The sequence below is a fragment of the Bubalus bubalis genome, chromosome 19 (assembly GCF_019923935.1).
Source record: "Bubalus bubalis isolate 160015118507 breed Murrah chromosome 19, NDDB_SH_1, whole genome shotgun sequence".
Lineage (NCBI taxonomy): Eukaryota > Metazoa > Chordata > Mammalia > Artiodactyla > Bovidae > Bubalus > Bubalus bubalis.
Window position 1 is genome coordinate 31,658,552 of NC_059175.1, and position 18,725 is coordinate 31,677,276.

At 39.2% G+C, this 18,725-nt stretch overlaps 1 long non-coding RNA gene across 4 annotated transcripts in view; it reads left to right on the top strand.

Moving 5' to 3' along the window:
• LOC112580628 overlaps nt 1–18,725 on the top strand; it is a 162,359-nt gene that overhangs the window by 68,829 nt on the left and 74,805 nt on the right. The window lies entirely within an intron of this gene.

Here is an 18,725-nt window from a genome sequence, read left to right on the forward strand (position 1 = left end):
TTGTTTGTTATTTTCCCAATTTTCTTTCTGTGCTTAATTTCTAATTTCACACTATCGTGGTCAGAAAAGATGCTTTAAATAATTTCTGTCTTAAACTTGTTGTGAATTGTTTTGAAACCTGGTATATGGTCTCTTGAAGGTAACACGAAAACTTGTTAACAATATGTATTCTGTTGTTTTGGATGTAGGGTATTATTGTAGCTATCAAGTCCAAATGGCTTATTGTATCATTTAGTATCTCTGTTGCCTTATTGATTTTTCAGATGATCTGTATATTGATATCAGTGAGTATTAAAGTTTCCTACTATTGCTGTGTTATTGTCCGTTTCTCCCTTTACATCTGTTATTATCTGTTTTATATATTTAGGTACACCTATATTGGATGTGGGGCTTCCCAGGTGGCGCTAGTGGAAGAACCCTCCTGCCAATGCAGGAGATGTAAGAGACCTGTTTTAATCCTTGTGTTTGGAAGATCCTGTGGAGGAGGGCATAGCAACCCACTCCAGTATTTTTTCTTGGAGATTCCCATGGACAGAAGAGCCTGGTAGTCTACAGTCCATAGTGCTACAAAGAATCAGACACAACTGAAGTGACTTAGAATACATATTGGGTGCATATATGTTAGTGAGTGTAATATCTTCTTGTGTTGATCTCTTTATTATTATATAATGCTCTTCTTTGTTTTTCTTTATAGTGTTTATTTTAGTCTTTTTTGTCTGATGTGAGTATTGCTACCCCCACTTTCTTGTTTCTATCTGCATGAAATATTTTTCCATCCTCTCTTTCAGTATGTGTGTTTACCCTGAAGTGAGCCTCTTGTAGGCATACTATAGGTTCTTGTCTTTTTTAATCCGATTTGCCACTCTGTCTTTTGGTTGGAGCATTTTAGTCCATTGACTTTTTTTTTTTTTTTTTTGGCTGCACTATGTGGCATGCTGGATCCTAGTTCCCTGACCAGGGGTTGAACATGTGCCCCCTGAATCGGGAGCATGGAGTCTTAATGACTGGACCACCAGGGAAGTCCCAGTCCGTTGACTTTTAAAATGATTATTGATGGGTATATAGTTATTGTCATTTTAAACCTATTTTCCAGTTTTGTAGTTCTCCATTAACTTATTATTTTTGTCTTTCCTTTTGTGGTTTGAAAATTTTCTTTCATAGTTTGATTTTCTTTTGTAGTATGCTTGAGTTCCTTTTCTTTAGGCCTTTCTGGATCTATTGTATGTTTTTGATTTGTGGTGGCCATAGATTTCAAGGATGTTAATGCATAACTATATTTACTTGCTTTAAACAGATAAGTGTACAAGTACAAACACATTCTAAAAGTGAAAAGTGAAAATCGCTCAGTTGTGTCCAACTCTTTGTGATCACATAGACTGCAGCTTACCAGGTTCCTCCATCCATGGGATTTTCCAGGCAAGAATACTGGAGTGGGTTGCCATTTCCTTCTCCAGGGGATCTTCCCAACCCAGGGTTCAAACCCAGGTCTCCCACATTGCAGGCAGACGCTTTACTGTCTAAGCCACTAGGGAAACCCTACATTTTTATAATCCTCTCCCAAATCTCATGATTTTGATATCCTATTTTTACATCTTCATGCTTTTTACTGTTAATTGTAGTCATCACTTTTATAAAATGTTTTTTTTTTTTTCAATATATATACTGGCTTATTTAAGTGATCGTGAATCCTTTTTATATTTGCTTTTCCTATTGTGATTTTTTCTTTTCTTCTAGATTCTTGCTGCTTTTTTTATTTAGAGACAACCCTTCAATATTTCTTTTAGGATAGGTTTAGCTTTGCTGAATTCTTTTGGTATTTATAAAGAGATTTATAAAGATAAATTCTTTATCTCGTTCTATTCTAAGTGATAATATTGCTGGGTAACATATCCTAGGTTTCAGGTTTTTCCCTTTCAGGACTTTGAATATATCATGTCATTGTCTTCTGGGCTACAGATCTGCAAAGAAATCAGCTGATAGCCTTATGGGAGTTTCCTTGTAATTAACTCTTTGTTTTTCTCTTGCTGTCTTTGTATGTTAATTATATGTCTTTATATGTTAAGTATATGTTTCTCTTTAACTTTATATGTTAATTATATGTCTTCGTGTGGGTCTGTTTGGGTTCATTTTATTTGGGACTGTCTGTGATTCACGTTCCTGGATATCTTTTTCCTTTTAGGTTTGGGAATTTTACAGTCCTAATTTCTTCAAATACATTTTAGATTCCTCCTCTCTCTTTTTTGGGAATCCCTATCATGCATAGGTTGGCATGTTTTATATGATCCCATAGATATCATATGTTGCTTTCATTTTTTTCATGTGTCTTTCTGTTTGCTGTTCTGATTAGGAGGTTTCCATTATTCTATCTTCCAAATAACTTACTTGTTCTTCCATGTCATTTAGTCTGCTGTGTGTAGATTGATTTTTATCTTGGCCATTGAATTGTCTATTTTTGATTGCTTCATCTTTATGGTTTCTAGTTCCTTGTTACAGTAATTTGCATTTTTGTTGATAATCATTCTTGAGCGTTCCTATTACCTCCTCTTTTGAACTCAGCGTCTAGTAGGCTGGTGATGTCTGTTTCATTCTTTCAGGTGATTTTTCTTAGTCCTTTAGTTCAGAGTAGTTTCTCAGCCATCCCAGTTTACTTAAGTTTTTTTGCATTGCTGCTGCTAAGCTGTTTCAGTCGTGTCCGACTCTGTGTGACCCCAGAGACGGCAGCCTACCAGGCTCCCCCGTCCCTGGGATTCTCCAGGCAAGAACACTGGAGTGGGTTGCCATTTCCTTCTCCAATGCATGAAAGGGAAAAGTGAAAGTGAAGTCACTCAGTTGTGTCTGACTCTTGGCGACCCCATGGACTGTAGCCTACCAGGCTCTTCCCTCCATGGGATTTTCCAGGCAAGAGTACTGGAGTGGGTTGCCATTTCCTTCTCCAATGCATGAAAGTGAAAAGTGAAATTGAAGTCGCTCAGTTGTGTCTGACTCTTGGTGACCCCATGGACTGCAGCCCACCAGGCTCCTCCGTCCATGGGATTTTCCAGGCAAGAGTACTGGAGTGGGGTGCCATTGCCTTCTCCGTAAGCTTCTCTAGTTCTATGAATTTAGGAGAATTCAATTACCTACTGTGGGCTTGAAAGGGTATTTTTATGTGGTAGCATCTCTGTGTGGATTGCGTGTGTTCAATGTTTTTGGAGTGTGGGCTGATTTTGGTATGGATGCTAGCCACATCTTTCCTCAGAGTGTTGCCCATTATCCCCTTGATTGGTATTGGTGGACTTAAAGCCTATGCAACATGTGAGACCAGGTTTTCTCTCTGTGCTGTGGCTCTCTCCACCCTGTCAGGGATGGGGGGGAGTACCCTCCAGTTGTTGCAGTAGAAGCCCTGAAGGTTAGGTTTGATCAGGCTCCATTGCCCTTGAGTGCATTCCCTGTCTCAGAAGAGGCAGTTGCTGGCACAAGTGTGGTCTATGAGTTCACAGAGGACCTTTGCACTACATACGTAGGCATCCATGGTTCTGCTCAGTAGCAGCCCAAAGTGGCATCCCTTTCTCTGTTGCGTTTGCACTAGATTTAGTGCAAGCCTGTGGTGTATCTCAGTTTTTTTATCCCACATTTTCTTTATCAGTTCATTTGTCAGTGGACACTTAGGTTGCTTTCATATCTTGGTTATTGTGAGTAATGAACAAGAGAGTGCAGATGTCTCTTTGTGATCTTGTTTTCAATTCCAGAAGTGGGACTACTGGATAAGATTGTAGTTTTATCATTTTTTCTAGCTCCTTTCTGGAACTGGAGTGCTTGTATTGGCATCTTGACATTAATATTAATTTTGTGACTTTCATCATGGTTAGTAAAGTATAATTCTCAAGTTTCCACATCATTAAGCTGGGAATTCTCTGCTGGCTCAGATGGTAAAGAATCTCCCTTCAATGCAGGAGACCCTGGTTTGATCCTTGAGTCAGGAAAATTCCCTGGAGAAGGGAATGGCTGCCCACTCCAGTATTATTGCCTGGAGAATTACATGGACAGAGGAGCCTGAGAGGCTATGGTCCATGGGGTCGCAAAGAGTCAGACATGACTGAGCTACTAACACAGCTGGGAGGAATAGAATTTACTTTATAGGATTGTTGGGAGGATAAAATAATTTCATGTGTGTAAAATGTTTAGAAAAGTGTCTGGGACATAAGTGCTTAATAAATATCAGCTAGATATGCTATCTAGCCATTATGAAGAATGTCATCCATTAGATGGAATTATCAGGTTTTGTAGACTCAGTGGTGTGCTGGAGCTGGTTTTAATTGTCTTATGAGGGAGAGCTGATTGTGCAATTTCTTCCTGACTTTGTGTTCAGTGATGAAACAATGATGGCTTAAAATCAGTCACATTGGGAGTACTGTATTCACAACCAACAGAAATTTGCAAATACTATGAATCTGGGCTCCCTCCCACCCCCTACCTCCCTGCACTTAGTTGTTAAACATTTACTAGCACAATGCTGCTTATGTTTATCAGAAAAACTTTTTATCTCTAGCAGGTGATTCTTTGGATTCATGGATACTCTGAAACAGTTTTCCATTTTCTTCACACTGAGTAGGATCAGAAGCTTTTCTTCTAATCAAGAAATGTTACAACCTACACTGTTTTTATTTTTAAAAAATTATTTATTCTTTTAAAGTTTTTAGTTATTTAATTTGGGGGGGGCTGTCCTGGGTCTTTGCTGTGCATGGGCTTTCTCTAGTAGTGGGGAGCAGAGGCTGTTCTCTAGTTGTGGTGCACAGGCTTCTTATGGCAGTGGCTTCTCGTTGCAGAGAATGGGCTCTAGGATTAGTGGGCTCAGTTGTTGTAATGACAGGCTTAGTTGCAGAATCTTTCCAGACTAGGGTTGAAACTCATGTACGCTGCATTAGCAAGAGGATTCTTAACCACTGGATCACAGGGAAGTCGTACGCTGTTTTCAGAATACTGGACTAGTCAGGAGGTCTATGCTTCTTTCCTGGCTCTAACACTTATCAGTCAGTTAACTCTGGGAAAATCTGTTAGATTTCCTGAGCCTTGGTTTTCTTGCCTGTAAAATGTTAAAAATAATGTCTTAGTTGCTTACAGATTTATGTTTAAATGAAGCAATGCATATGAAAGTACTTTATAAAATTAAAACACTATGCAAATTATTTTTATCATATGGTACTATTTAAAGGGAAGCCTTTGGGAAACCCACTGGGAAGGTCAAAGTGCATTACAGTTTCCTGACAAATGATTTCATCCTTGCAGAAAATACTGGTAACATCTTTTAATGTCTGCAGAGCAGTTGTGTAGAGATTCATTAAAAAAATCAATATAAAATTGCTTTTCAATATATCCCTACAAAGACTGCTTCCTGGGACTATGTGCAAAAATCTATTACCCTTGAAGTCTTCTTTGGGTAATTTTCTAATTTTTAAAAAAAAATTTATTGATTTATTTTTTGGAGGCTAATTACTTTACAAATTGTATTGGTTTTGCCATACATTGACATGAATCTGCCACGGGTGTACATGTGTTCCCCATCCTGAACCCCCCCTCCCACCTCCCTCCCCATCCCATCCCTCTGGGTCATCCCAGTGCACCAGCCCTGAGCACCCTGTATCATGCATCAAACCTGGACTGGCGATCTGTTTCACATATGATAATATACATGTTTCAATGCCATTCTCCCAAACCATCCCACCCTCGCCCTCTCCCACAGAGTCCAAAAGACTGTTCTATACATCTGTGTCTCTTTTGCTGTCTCGCATACAGGGTTATCATTACCATCTTTCTAAATTCCATATATGTGTGTTAGTATACTGTATTGGTGTTTTTCTTTCTGGCTTACTTCACTCTGTATAATAGGCTCCAGTTTCATCCACCTCATTAGAACTGACTGAAATGTATTCTTTTTAATGGCTGAGTAATATTCCATTGTGTATATGTACCACAGCTTTCTTATCCATTGGTCTGCTGATGGACATCTAGGTTGCTTCCATGTCCTGGCTATTATAAACAGTGCTGCGATGAACACTGGGGTACATGTGTCTCTTTCAATTTTGGTTTCCTCAGTGTGTATGCCCAGCAGTGGGATTGCTGGGTCATAAGGCAGTTCTTTTTCCAGTTTTTTAAGGAATCTCTACACTGTTCTCCATAGTGGCTGGACTAGTTTGCAACAGTGTAAGAGGGTTTCCTTTTCTCCACACCCTCTGTTTGTAGACTTTTGGATATCAGCCATTCTGATTGGCACGAAATGGTACCTCATTGTAGTTTTGATTTGCATTTCTCTAATAATGAGTGATGTTGAGCATCTTTTCATATGTTTGTTAGCCATCTGTATGCCTTCTTTGGAGAAATGTCTGTTTAGTTCTTTGGCCCATTTTTTGACTGGGTTGTTTATTTTTCTGGAATTGAACTGCAGGAGTTGCTTGTATATTTTTGAGATTAGTTCTTTGTCAGTTGCTTCATTTGCTATTATTTTCTCCCATTCTGAAGGCTGTCTTTTCACCTTGCTTATAGTTTCCTTTGTTGTGCAGAAGCTTTTAATTTTAATTAGGCCCCATTTGTTTATTTTTGCTTTTATTTCCAATATTCTGGGAGGTGGGTCATAGAGGATCCTGCTGTGGTTTATGTTGGAGAGTGTTTTGCCTATGTCTTCCTCTAGGAGTTTTATAGTTTCTGGCCTTACATTTAGATCTTTAATCCATTTTGAGTTTATTTTTGGGTATGGTGTTAGAAAATGTTCCAGTTTCATTTTTTTTTTTTACAAGTTGTTGACCAGTTTTTCCTGTATCACTTGTTAAAGAGATTGTCTTTTCTCCATTGTATATTCTTGCCTCCTTTGTCAAAGATAAGGTGTCCATATGTGTGTGGATTTATCTCTGGGCTTTCTATTTTGTTCCATTGATCTATGTTTCTGTCTTTGTGCCAGTACCATACTATCTTGATGACTGTGGCTTTGTAGTAGAGCCTGAAGTCAGGAAGGTTGATTCCTGTAGTTCCATTCTTCTTTCTCAAGATTGCTTTGGCTATTTGAGTTTTTTTTGTATTTCCATAGAAATTGTGAAATTATTTGATCTAGATCTGTGAAAAATATCATTGGTAGCTTGATAGGGATTGCATTGAATCTATAGATTGCTTTGGGTAGTATACTTATTTTCACTATATTGATTCTTCTGATCCATGAACATGGTATATTTCTCCATCTGTTAGTGTCCTCTTTGATTTCTTTCACCAGTGTTTTATAGTTTTCTCTATCCCCTGGGGAAGGAAATGGCAGCCCACTCCAGTATTCTTGCCTGGAAAATCCCATGGACCACGGAGCCTGGTAGGCTACCATTCATGGGGTCGCAAAGAGTCAGACTGACTGAGCAACTTCTCTTTCACTTTCTTTTTTTTTTTTTTTTTTTTAGGTAGATATATTCCTAAGTATTTTATTCTTTTCATTGCAATGGTGAATGGAATTGTTTCCTTAATTTCTCTTTCTGTTTTCTCATTGTTAGTGTATAGGAATGCAAGGGATTTCTGTGTGTTGATTTTATATCCTGCAACTTTACTATATTCATTAATTAGCTCTAGTAATTTTCTGGTGGAGTCTTGGGGTTTTCTATGTAGAGGATCATATATCATCTGCAAACAGTGAGAGTTTTACTTCTTCTTTTCCAATTTGGATTCCTTTTATTTCTTTTTCTGCTCTGATTGCTGTGGCCAAAACTTCCAAAACTATGTTGAATAGTAGTGGTGAAAGTGGGCACCCTTGTCTTGTTCCTGACTTGAGAGGAAATGCTTTCAATTATTCACCATTGAGGATAATGTTTGCTGTGGGTTTGTCATATATAGCTTTTATTATGTTGAGGTATGTTCCTTCTATTCCTGCTTTCTGGAGGGTTTTGATCATAAATGGATGTTGAATTTTGTCAAAGGCTTTCTCTGCATCTATTGAGATAATAATATGGTTTTTATTTTTCAATTTGTTAATGTGGTGTATTTCATCGATTGATTTGCAGATATTGAAGAATCCTTGCACCCCTGGGATAAAGCCCACTTGGTCATGATGTATGATCTTTTTAATATGTTGTTGGATTCTGTTTGCTAGAATTTTGTTAAGGATTTTTGCATCTATGTTCATCAGTGATATTGGCCTGTAGTTTTCTTTTTTTGTGGCATCTTTGTCAGGTTTTGGTATTAGGGTGATGGTGGCCTCATAGAATGAGTTTGGAAGTTTACCTTCCTCTGTAATTTTATGGAAGAGTTTGAGTGGGATAGGTGTCAGCTCTTCTCTAAATTTTTGGTAGAATTCAGCTGTGAAGACATCTGGTCCTGGGCTTTTGTTTGCTGGAAGCTTTCTGATTACAGTTTCCATTTCCATGCTTGTGATGGGTCTGTTAAAATTTTCCATTTCTTCCTGGTCCACTTTTGGAAAGTTGTACTTTTCTAAGAATTTGTCCATTTCTTCCAAGCTGTCCATTTTATTGGCATATAGTTGCTGATAGTAGTCTCTTATGATCCTTTGTATTTCTGTGTTGTCTGTTGTGATCTCTCCATTTTCATTTCTAATTTTGTTGATTTGGTTTTTCTCCCTTTGTTTCTTGATGAGTCTGCCTAATGGTTTGTCAATTTTATTTAACTTCTCAAAGAACCAGCTTTTGGCTTTGTTGATTTTTGCTATGGTTTCATTTCTTTTGGATTTATTTCTGCCCTAAATTTTAAGATTTCTTTCCTTCTACTAACCCTGGGGTTCTTCATTTCTTCCTTTTCTAGTTGCTTTAGGTGTAGAATTAGGTTATTTATTTGACTTTTTTCTTGTTTCTTGAGGTAAGCCTGTATTGCTATGAACCTTCCCCTTAGCACTGCTTTTACAGTGTCCCATAAGTTTTGGGCTGTTGTGTTTTCATTTTCATTCGTTTCTATGCATATTTTGTTTCTTTTTTTATTTCTTCTGTGGTTTGTTGGTTATTCAGCAGCGTGTTGTTCAGCCTCCACATGTTGAAATTTTTAATAGTTTTTCTCCTGTAATTGACATCTAATCCTACTGCATTGTGGTCAGAAAAGATGCTTGGAATGATTTAAATTTTTTGAATTTACCAAGGCTAGATTTATGGCCCAGGATGTGATCTACCCTGGAGAAGGTTCCATGTGCACTTGAGAAAAAGGTGAAAATCATTGTTTTGGGGGTGAAATGTCCTATAGATATCAATTAAGTCTAACTGGTCTATTGTATCATTTAAAGTTTGTGTTTCCTTGTTAATTTTCTGTTTAGTTGATCTATCCATAGGTGTGAGTGGGGTATTAAAGTCTCCCACTATTATTGTGTTATTATTAATTTCCCCTTTCATACTTGTTAGCATTTGTCTTATATATTGTGGTGCTCCTATGTTGGGTGCATATATATTTATAATTGTTCTATCTTCTTCTTGGATTGATCTTTTGGTCATTATGTAGCGTCCTTCTTTGTCTCTTTTCACAGCCTTTGTTTTAAAGTCTATTTTATCTGATATGAGTATTGCTACTCCTGCTTTCTTTTGGTCTCTATTTGTATGGAATATCTTTTTCCAGCCCTTCACTTTCAGTCTGTATGTGTCCCTTGTTTCAAGGTGGGTTTCTTGTAGACAACATATATAGGGGTCTTGTTTTTGTATCCATTCAGCCACTCTGTCTTTTTGTTGGGGCATTCAACCCATTTACATTTAAGGTAATTATTGATAAGTATGATCCCGTTGCCATTTACTTTACTGTTTTGGGTTCGAGTTTATACACCCTTTCTGTGTTTCCTGTCTGGAGAAGATCCTTTAGCATTTGTTGGAGAGCTGGTTTGGTGGTGCTGAATTCTCTCAGCTTTTGCTTGTCTGTAAAGGTTTTTATTTCTCCTTTATATTTGAATGAGATCCTTGCTGGGTACAGAAATCTGGGCTGTAGGTTATTTTCTCTCATCACTTTAAGTATGTCTTGCCATTCCCTCCTGGCCTAAAGAGTTTCTTTTGAAAGATCAGTTGTTATCCTTATGGGAATCCCCTTGTGTGTTATTTGTTGTTTTTTCCTTGCTGCTTTTAATATTTGTTGTTTGTGTTTGATCTTTGTTAATTTGATTAATATGTGTTTTGAGGTGTTTCACCTTGGGTTTATCCTGTTTGGGACTCTCTGGGTTTCTTGGACTTGGGTGACTATTTCCTTCCCCATTTTAGGGAAATTTTCAACTATTATCTCCTCAAGTATTTTCTCATGGCCTTTCTTTTTGTTTTCTTCTTCTGGGACTCCTATGATTCAAATGTTGGGGTGTTTAACATTGTCCCAGAGGTCTCTGAGGTTGTCCTCATTTCTTTTAATTCATTTTTCTTTTATCCTCTCTGATTCATTTATTTCTACAATTCTATCTTCTACTTCACTAATCCTACCTTCTGTCTCCGTTATTCTACTGTTGGTTCCTTCCAGAGTGTTTTTTAAATCTCATTTATTGTGTTATTCATTATATATTGACTTTTTTATTTCTTCTAGGTCCTTGTTAAACATTTCTTGCATCTTCTCGATCTTTGTCTTCAGGCTATTTATCTGTAACTCCATTTTGTTTTCAAGATTTTGGATCATTTTCACTATCATTATTCAGAATTTTTTATCAGGTAGATTCCCTATCTCTTCCTCTTTGGTTTGGTTTGGTGGGCATTTATTCTGTTCCTTTACCTGCTGGATATTTCTCTGCCTTTTCATCCTGTTTAAATTGCTTTGTTTGGGGTGGCCTTTCCATATTCTGGCAGTTTATGGTTCCTCTTTATTGTGGAGGTTCCTCGCTGTGGGTGGGGTTGGACGTGTGGCTTGTCAAGGTTTCCTGGTTACGGAAGCTTGTGTCGGTGTTCTGGTGGGTGAAGCTGGATTTCTTCTCTCTTGAGTGCACTGAGGTGTCCGGTAATGTTTTTAGATGTCAATGGGTTTGGTGTGACTTTGGGCAGCCTGTATATTGAAGCTCAGGGCTATTTTCCTGTGTTGCTGGAGAATTTTCATGGTATATCTTTCTCTGGAACTTGTTGGCCCTTGGTGGTGCTTGGTTTCAGTGTAGGTATGGAGGTGTTTGATGAGCTCCTATCAATTAATATTCCCTTGAGTCAGGAGTTCTCTGGATTTGGTGTTCTCAGGATTTGGACTTAAGCCTCCTGCCTCTGGTTTTCAGTCGTATTCTTACAGTAGCCTCAAGACTTCCCCATCGATACAGCACCAATGATAAAACATCTAGGTTAATGATGTAAAGTTTCTCCACAGTAAGGGACACCTGGAGAGGTATGCAGAATTACATGGAGAAGAGAAGAGGGAGGAGGGAGTTAGAGGTGACCAGGAGGAGAATAGGGGGAATCAAAAGAGGAGAGAGCAAGCTAGCCAGTAATCACGTCCCTATATGCTCGCCACTGTCTGGACCCCTCAGAGATGTTCATGGAGTTACACAAAGACGAGAAGAGGGAGGAAGGAGAGAGAGGTGGCCAGGAGGATAAAAGGGGGAATCAAAAGGAGAGAGATCCAGCCAGTAATCAGTTCCCTAAGTGTTCTCCACAGCCCGGAACACACACAGAGATTCACAGCGTTGGGTAGAGAAGAGAAGGGGTAGGGACGGAGATAGAGGCGACCTGGTGGAGAAAGGGGAGAGTCCAAAGATTCTCCAAAGGGCAATCAGCCAGTAATCTCACTCCCAAGTAAAAATGGGTACTGGAGATTGGGTTCTTAAAGGTACAAAATTGATAACAAATACCAAAAAGCAAAGATTAAAAATCTAGAGTATAGGTTAGATTCTCAAAAATACAATATTAAAGAAAAAAACAAAGTCACAAAAATTATAAAAAATATATATATGAAGTTTGCTTTAAAAATAAGGTTTTTTTTGCAAAGTAATAGTAGGTTATAAAAATGAAAATTAAAGGAATAATAGAGGACTTTAAAATTTAAAAAAAATTAAAAAAATGATAATAGTAAAAATACATCTAGGACTTTCTCTGGTGTTACTGTGGACAGTGTGGGTCAGTTTATTTTCAGATAGTTCCTTGATCCGGCTTTCACTTCTCAACATCTATAGGCCCATTCCTATGTAGTTGGTGCTAACTGCAGGGTTTTAATCTATTGCAACTGTCACTTCCAAAGTGGTTCCCTCTGTTTATTTTAGCTTCTGTTTGCTGGCCTCTTCAGTGATTAATTTCCACCCTGACATAAGGGGGCGGTGGTGGTCACTTTTTTTAGGCTTACTTGTTCAGTCGTGCTGTGGGGAGGTAGGAACACTGCAAACAAATATCACTGGTGTCTGTGGAGAGTGCTCCCAGTGTCTCGGCCACACTGGGTTTGCCCCCGCTCATGGCTTGTGTGCTTTCCCAGTCTACACTGCTCAGGCTCTAGGTTGCTCTGCCAGGAACTGTCTGAGGCAAGTCCTGGGTTGAGTGCACTTCCTGGTTCTAAGCCGCTCAGGTTCAGGTTCTCAGGTACTCCACAAAGGCACAGACTTGATTGGGCCTGCGTTTTGTGCCCTTCCCCATCCGAGCAGCTCAGGTGACCAGGTGCTTGGCAAGCTGCAACTTATCACCTCCCCCGTCCCAGCCGCTTGGTTTTCTGGGTGTACAATGGGTGCACCCTTTCAGGTGTGCTGTGTGTCTCCTCTGGGGAGCTGATCTCTGGCTGCGACCTTCCTGGCGGATGTTGACCATCCAGAATTCCAAGGAGTCTTGGTTAGCAAAGGAGCCTGCTTGCAGTTTGGTAGATGATTACTCTCTGGGGCCACGATTGTCCCCTTCTGGCTCTGGCTGCCCTGCCTGCCTGTCTCTGGTGGGGGATGGGCTGGTCCACAGCCCGCTAGCTCTGCTCAGTCCTTTGTTCCCTGGTGGCTTAGAGGGTAAAGCATCTGCCTGCAATGCTGGAGACCTGGGTTCAATCCCTGGGTCAGGAAGATCCCCTGAGAAGGAAATGGCAACCCATTCCAGTACTCTTGCCTGGAAAATCCCATGGATGAAGGAGCCTGGTAGGCTACAGTCCACGGGGTCGAAAAGAGTTGGACGTGACTGAGCAACTTCACTTTCTTTCTTGTTCTATGAGCAGGCCTGGCAGTGTTTTAGGTTAGGGATTTTTGCGGGATAGCTATCCGACAGTCTGGCTTGCTAGCTCAAGTTAGTTCCCTAAGACTGCCCTCAGGGCATTCAGGCTTGGTCCTTACTCTAAGCAATGCAGCCCTTGCCTCCCTGCACAGCTCCCGCTTGCTAGTGGCTGATGCAAGCGTCTGCGCTGCTTCTCCACTGGAAGTTGCCTTAGGCACGTAATCTGTGGGTTTTAATTATTTATTTTCCTCCTGGTTATGTTGCCCTCTGAGGTCCCAAGGCTTGCCACAGATTTGCCGGTGATAGTGTTTCCTGGTGTTTGGAAACCTCTTTTTTTAAAGACTCCCTTCCCGGGATGGATCTCCGTCCCTCCCTCTTTTGTCTCTCTTTTTATCTTTTATATATTTTCCCTACCTCTTCTCGAAGACAATGGGCTGCCTTTCTGGGTGCCTGATGTCCTCTGCCAGCATTCAGAAGTTGTTTTGTGGAATTTGCTCAGTGTTCAAATGTTCTTTTGATGAATTTGTAGGGGAGAAAGTGGTCTCCCCATCCTATTCCTCTGCCATCTTAGGACCGCTGCCCCTCCCCCTCAGTTTTTTTTTTTTTTTTTTACTAAGAAGATAAAAATAAGGTGTGAAATTATTTGTGTTCAGGCAATAACATACACATTACTCTGCATCTTCCCAGAAAAATATGCTGTTCATGAAGAGTGACTATTTCAGTGTCATAACCCTCAGATTTCACAGTAAACTAAATGCACTGAAATCAAGAATTTGTTACCATTGCTAAATTCCATGGGTCAGCCCCCTCAGCTAGTCTTCCAGTTGAAAGAGGAAAATTTGGTCTTTTTCCAGCAAGGAGATAGAAAGTAAATGCCACAGAGAAGAAAATGAATGCTCTAAGACCTCCAAGGTCTTAGAAAAATTTCATTTCATGTGTGAAAAAACAATGCACCTGTGTTGGGAAGGATCTGTGGTTATTTTAATCATGCAGCTCCTTTGCCTTTTATTTCTTGGGAAGTTTTATTGATAAGTTTTATGGCCTCAAAGATGGTCGGTTCAGATTCATGTTTACCTGAATTTTATTATAACTTTATTTTGTGCCAGGCTTGCTAGTTATTCTTCTAGAGCTGTTTTTCCCCAAGTGTTAATATATCCAATGATGTGTACTCCTTTACCATTATATTTTCCATTGTTGAGTAAATTGGAAAATGTGTTTAAATTTAAGTAGATTTCTTTAACAATAGTTTAAAATGTCAATTTGTACTCTGGATTTCCCAGAGGGAAGTGTAGTTTAAAGTGTTTTCCAGCTTTAGAGAATTGCTCATTTAAGACCAGTTAAGGGAACAGGTATGCCCTAGAGTACATGTTGGTAAACCCATTCTAGGCAGCTTGTTAGGTGAGCTAAAAACTAGAGTGTGATAAACACCATTTAGAAGTGGTTCAAAGGAGGGAGTAATCATTCAAGGCTCAAGGGAATTAGGGGGGCTGCAAGAAGGAAGTCTTGAGCTGGGCCGTGAATAATGAGGGGAAATTTGACAGGCAGGCTTTGTAGGTGGGAGCTTTACAGGTGAAGGAAGAGGCAGGAACAAAACACATAAAGATGGGAAAGCACAAACTCTGTTCAAGGAGTGGCAAGTGTTTCTTGCTGCCTCCACAAGGGGATCTTAAGTTCAAGTAAACATTCCCCAGATGACTACAGGCAATACTTGTTTCTAGTTTACTGATGAGAATGTAGGACAGGGCAGTATGAGGCTTTCTGTTTTATAGTCATAGTTGTAGCAACAGTCCATATAGCAGTCTACACAATCATTAATACAGCTGTCCAGTATTTTCTTTCCTCTCCTCTGCCAAGTGATGGCTGAGGTATAAGAGCAGGAGACTGGTAGTGGGCATATAAAGGAATCCTCCCAAGGCTTAGAAGCTCTATTTCTCACTGGTGCCACTAGCTCTTGTTACAACTCCATAGGCAAAACTTACAATGTCCCCACATGGGATGTACTCAGAGAGTCACCATACTTATGTTTAAAGCATGGTTTATCTTTGAACATTTAGAGTTGTTCCTTAGTGAAAGTGAAAGTGAAGTCACTCAGTCGTGTCCGACTCTTAGCGACCCCATGGACTGCAGCCTACCAGGCTCCTCCGTCCATGGGATTTTCCAGGCAAGAGTACTGGAGTGGGGTGCCATTGCCCTCTCCAAGAGTTGTTCCTTATCCAGATGAATTTACCAGTCAGGTCATTTTAACCATGAGCAATTTTACTTGTGTAACATAGCTGATATAATATTCTTTGATTTCCAAGGGAACAGACCTTAACCAAAGGTCAAATTCTTACTCTGAAGCTGTGCTGTTTCCACACAGCCCTTAAATATTAAGTTAGCAAGGAGATTAAGCAAATGATTTTGGATTCTACCTAGAGTTTGGATTCAAGTAACTTCTATATTGACATATATTTATTCATAATAATCTCTTATGATCCTTTGTATTTCTGTGGTGTTCATTGTAACTCTGTTTCATTTCTAATTTTATTGATTTGAGTGCTTTTTCTTTTATCCTTGGTGAATCTGGGTCTGGCTAAAGGTTTATCAATTTTATCTTTTTGAAGAATTAGCTTTTAGTTTCATTTTTTATATTTTTTTCAACCCTAGTTCATTAATTTCTGCTCTGATCTTTATGATTTCTTTCCTTCTTCCAATTTTGGGTTTTGTTTGTTCTTTCTCTAGCTCCTTTAGGTGTTAATTTGGGACTTTTCTTGTTTCTTGATGTAAGGTTGTGTTGCTATAAACTTCCCCTTTACAGCTGCTTTTACTGCGTCCCATAGGTTTTGAATCATTGTGTTTTCATTTTCATTTGTCTCCAGGTATTTTTTTATTCCCTCTTTGATTTCTTCAGTGAGCCACTGGTTGTTTAGTAGCATATTGTTTAGCTTCCACATATTTGTGTGTTTACAGTCTTTTTTTTTGCCTTGTAGTTGATTTCTAATCTCATAGTGTTGTGGTCAGAAAAGATTTTTGATATGATTTCAATTTTCTTAAATTTACCAAGGCTTGTTTTATGGTCTAGCATGTGATCAACTTGGAGAATATTCCATGACACTTGAAAAGAATGTATATTACTGTTCCTTTTGGATGAAATGCTTTATAAATATCAATTAAGTTCATCTGGTCTAGTGTATCCTTTAAGGTCTGTTTCCTTTATTGATTTTCTGTCTGGATGATCTATTGATGAAAGTGGGGTGTTAAAGTCTCCTTTTATTGTGTTACTGTTTACTTCTCCTTTTATGGCTGTTAGTATTTGCCTTATGTACTGAGGTGCTGCTATGTTAGGTGCATATGTATTTATACTTATTACATCTTCTTGGATTGGTACCTTGATCATTATGTAGTGTCCTTTTTAAGAGTATTTTTTTTAACCATTTGTCTTAACTAGTGTCACCCCAGCTTTCCTTTGATTTCCATTTGCACAGAATACTTTTCTCACCCCCTCCCTTTCTATCTGTATGTGTCTCTAGATCTGATGTGGGTCTCTTATAGTATGGGTCTTGTTTTTGTATCTATCCAGTCAGTCTGTGTCTTTTGGTTGGAGCATTTAATATGTTTACATTTAACACATTGATATGTATGTTCTTATTGCCATTTTGTTAATTGTTTTGGATTTGTTTTTGTAAGTCTTTTTTCTTCCCTTCCTCTTTTGTTCTCTTCTCTTGTGATGACTAAATTTACTCTTGTGTTTTCTTTGTATGTGTATCTATTGTAGATTTTTGGTTTGCAGTTACCATGAGGTTTTGATATAGCAGTCTATATCTATAAACAAAGTTGTTTTAAGTTGCTGTTTTTTTTTTTAAAATTTCATTTTCAATATCCTACATTTTTACTCTCCTCATGATGACTGGTTTTGATATCATATTGATGTGTGAATGATTTTCTACCATTACTGAATGTTGGCCTTTACCAGTGAGCTTTTTCCATTTGTAATTTTCTTCCTTCTAGTTGTGACCTTTCCACCTAGAGAAGTTCCTTTAGCATTTGTTGCAGAGTTGGTTTTATCTGGTGGTGCTGAATTCTATTAGCTTTTCCTTGTTTGTAAAGCTTTTGATTTCTCCATCAAATCTGAACAAGTCTTCTTAGTTTAGGTTCTTCCCTTTCATCACTGTAAATATATCCTGCCATTCCCTTTTGACCTTCTGTGGAGTTTCTGCTGAAAAAATCAGCTGATAAATTGTTGCTTTTCCCTTGTTGCTTTTAGTATTATCACTTTGTCTTTAATTTTTGTCAGTTTGACTACTATAAGTCTGTGTGTGTTCCCCCTTGGGTTTATCCTTCCTGGGAGAAGTCTCTGCTTCCTTGGCTTGGGTGACTGTTTCCTTTCCCATGTTAGGAAAGTTTCAGCTATTATTTCTTCCATTAATTCTCAGGTCCTTTATTTCTTCTCTTTATGGTACCCCCTTTTTTTGCTAATGTTAGTGCATTAATACTGTCCCAGTATTTAAGACTGTCCTCATTGCTTTTCATTCTTTTTTAAAATTCTGTTCCACAGTAGTGATTTACAACATTCTGTCTTTCAGCTCACATATACATTCTCCTGCCTTATTTATTCTGGTGTTTATTCCTTCTAGTGTACTTTTAATTTTACTTGTTGTATTGTTCATCTCTGTTCTTTAGTTCTTCACTAAGCATTGTATCTTGTTCTGTGCCCCTGTCCTTCCTTCCTTTCTTTCTTTCTTTTTTTTTTTTTTTTTTTTTTTGAGATCTTGGATCATCTTTACTATCATTTCTCTGAATTCTGTTTCAGGAAGATGTCTACCTCCACTTCACTTAGCTGTTCTTCTGGGGTTTTAGCTTGTTCCTTCATCTGGGATATATTCCTCTGCCATCTTTGTCTTTGTTTTCGTGGCTTCCATTCTGCAGGATGCAGGGTTGTAGCTCTTCTTGCTTCTGCTGATCTGCCCCCTTGTGGATGAGGCTGGTCTCAGGGGCTTGTGCTAGCTTCCTGGGGAGAGGACTGGTTTGTGTCCACTGCTGGATGAAGCTGGGTCTTGTTCCTCCTCTGGGCAGGGCCATGTCAAGGGTTGTGTTTAGTGACCAGCTGTGGGCTTGGTAAAACTTTAGGCAGCCTGTTCCCACCCTGTTGGTTGTTTGGCCTGAGGTGTTCCAGCACTGGAGCCTATAGGCTGTTGGGTGGGGCCAGGTCTTGGTAAGAAAAGGGTGGCCTCCAGGAGAGCTCATGCCAATAAGTACCCTCCAGAACTATTGCTACCAGTGTCTTTGTCCCTGCACTGAGTCACAACCACCTGCTGCTGGTTCTGCAGGAGACCCTCCAATACAAGCAGGTAGGTCTGACCCAGGGTCTCCAGGTCACTACTATTCCTCCTGGGTTCTCATGACCTTGTATGTGCTTATATGACCTTGTATGTGCCCTCCAAGAGTGGAATTTCTGTTTTCCCCAGTCCTGTGGAAGTCTTGTGATCAAACCCAGTTGCCTTCAAAGCCAGATGCTCTGGGGGCCCTTCCTCCCAATGCTAGACCCCCAGGCTAGGGAGCCTGATGCAGGACTTAAAACTGTCACTCCTGTGGGAGAATCTCTGAAATACAATCATTTTCCTGTTTGTGGATTGCCCACCTGGTGTGTATAGGATTTGATTTTATCACAATTTCATCTCTCTAGGAGCTGGAACC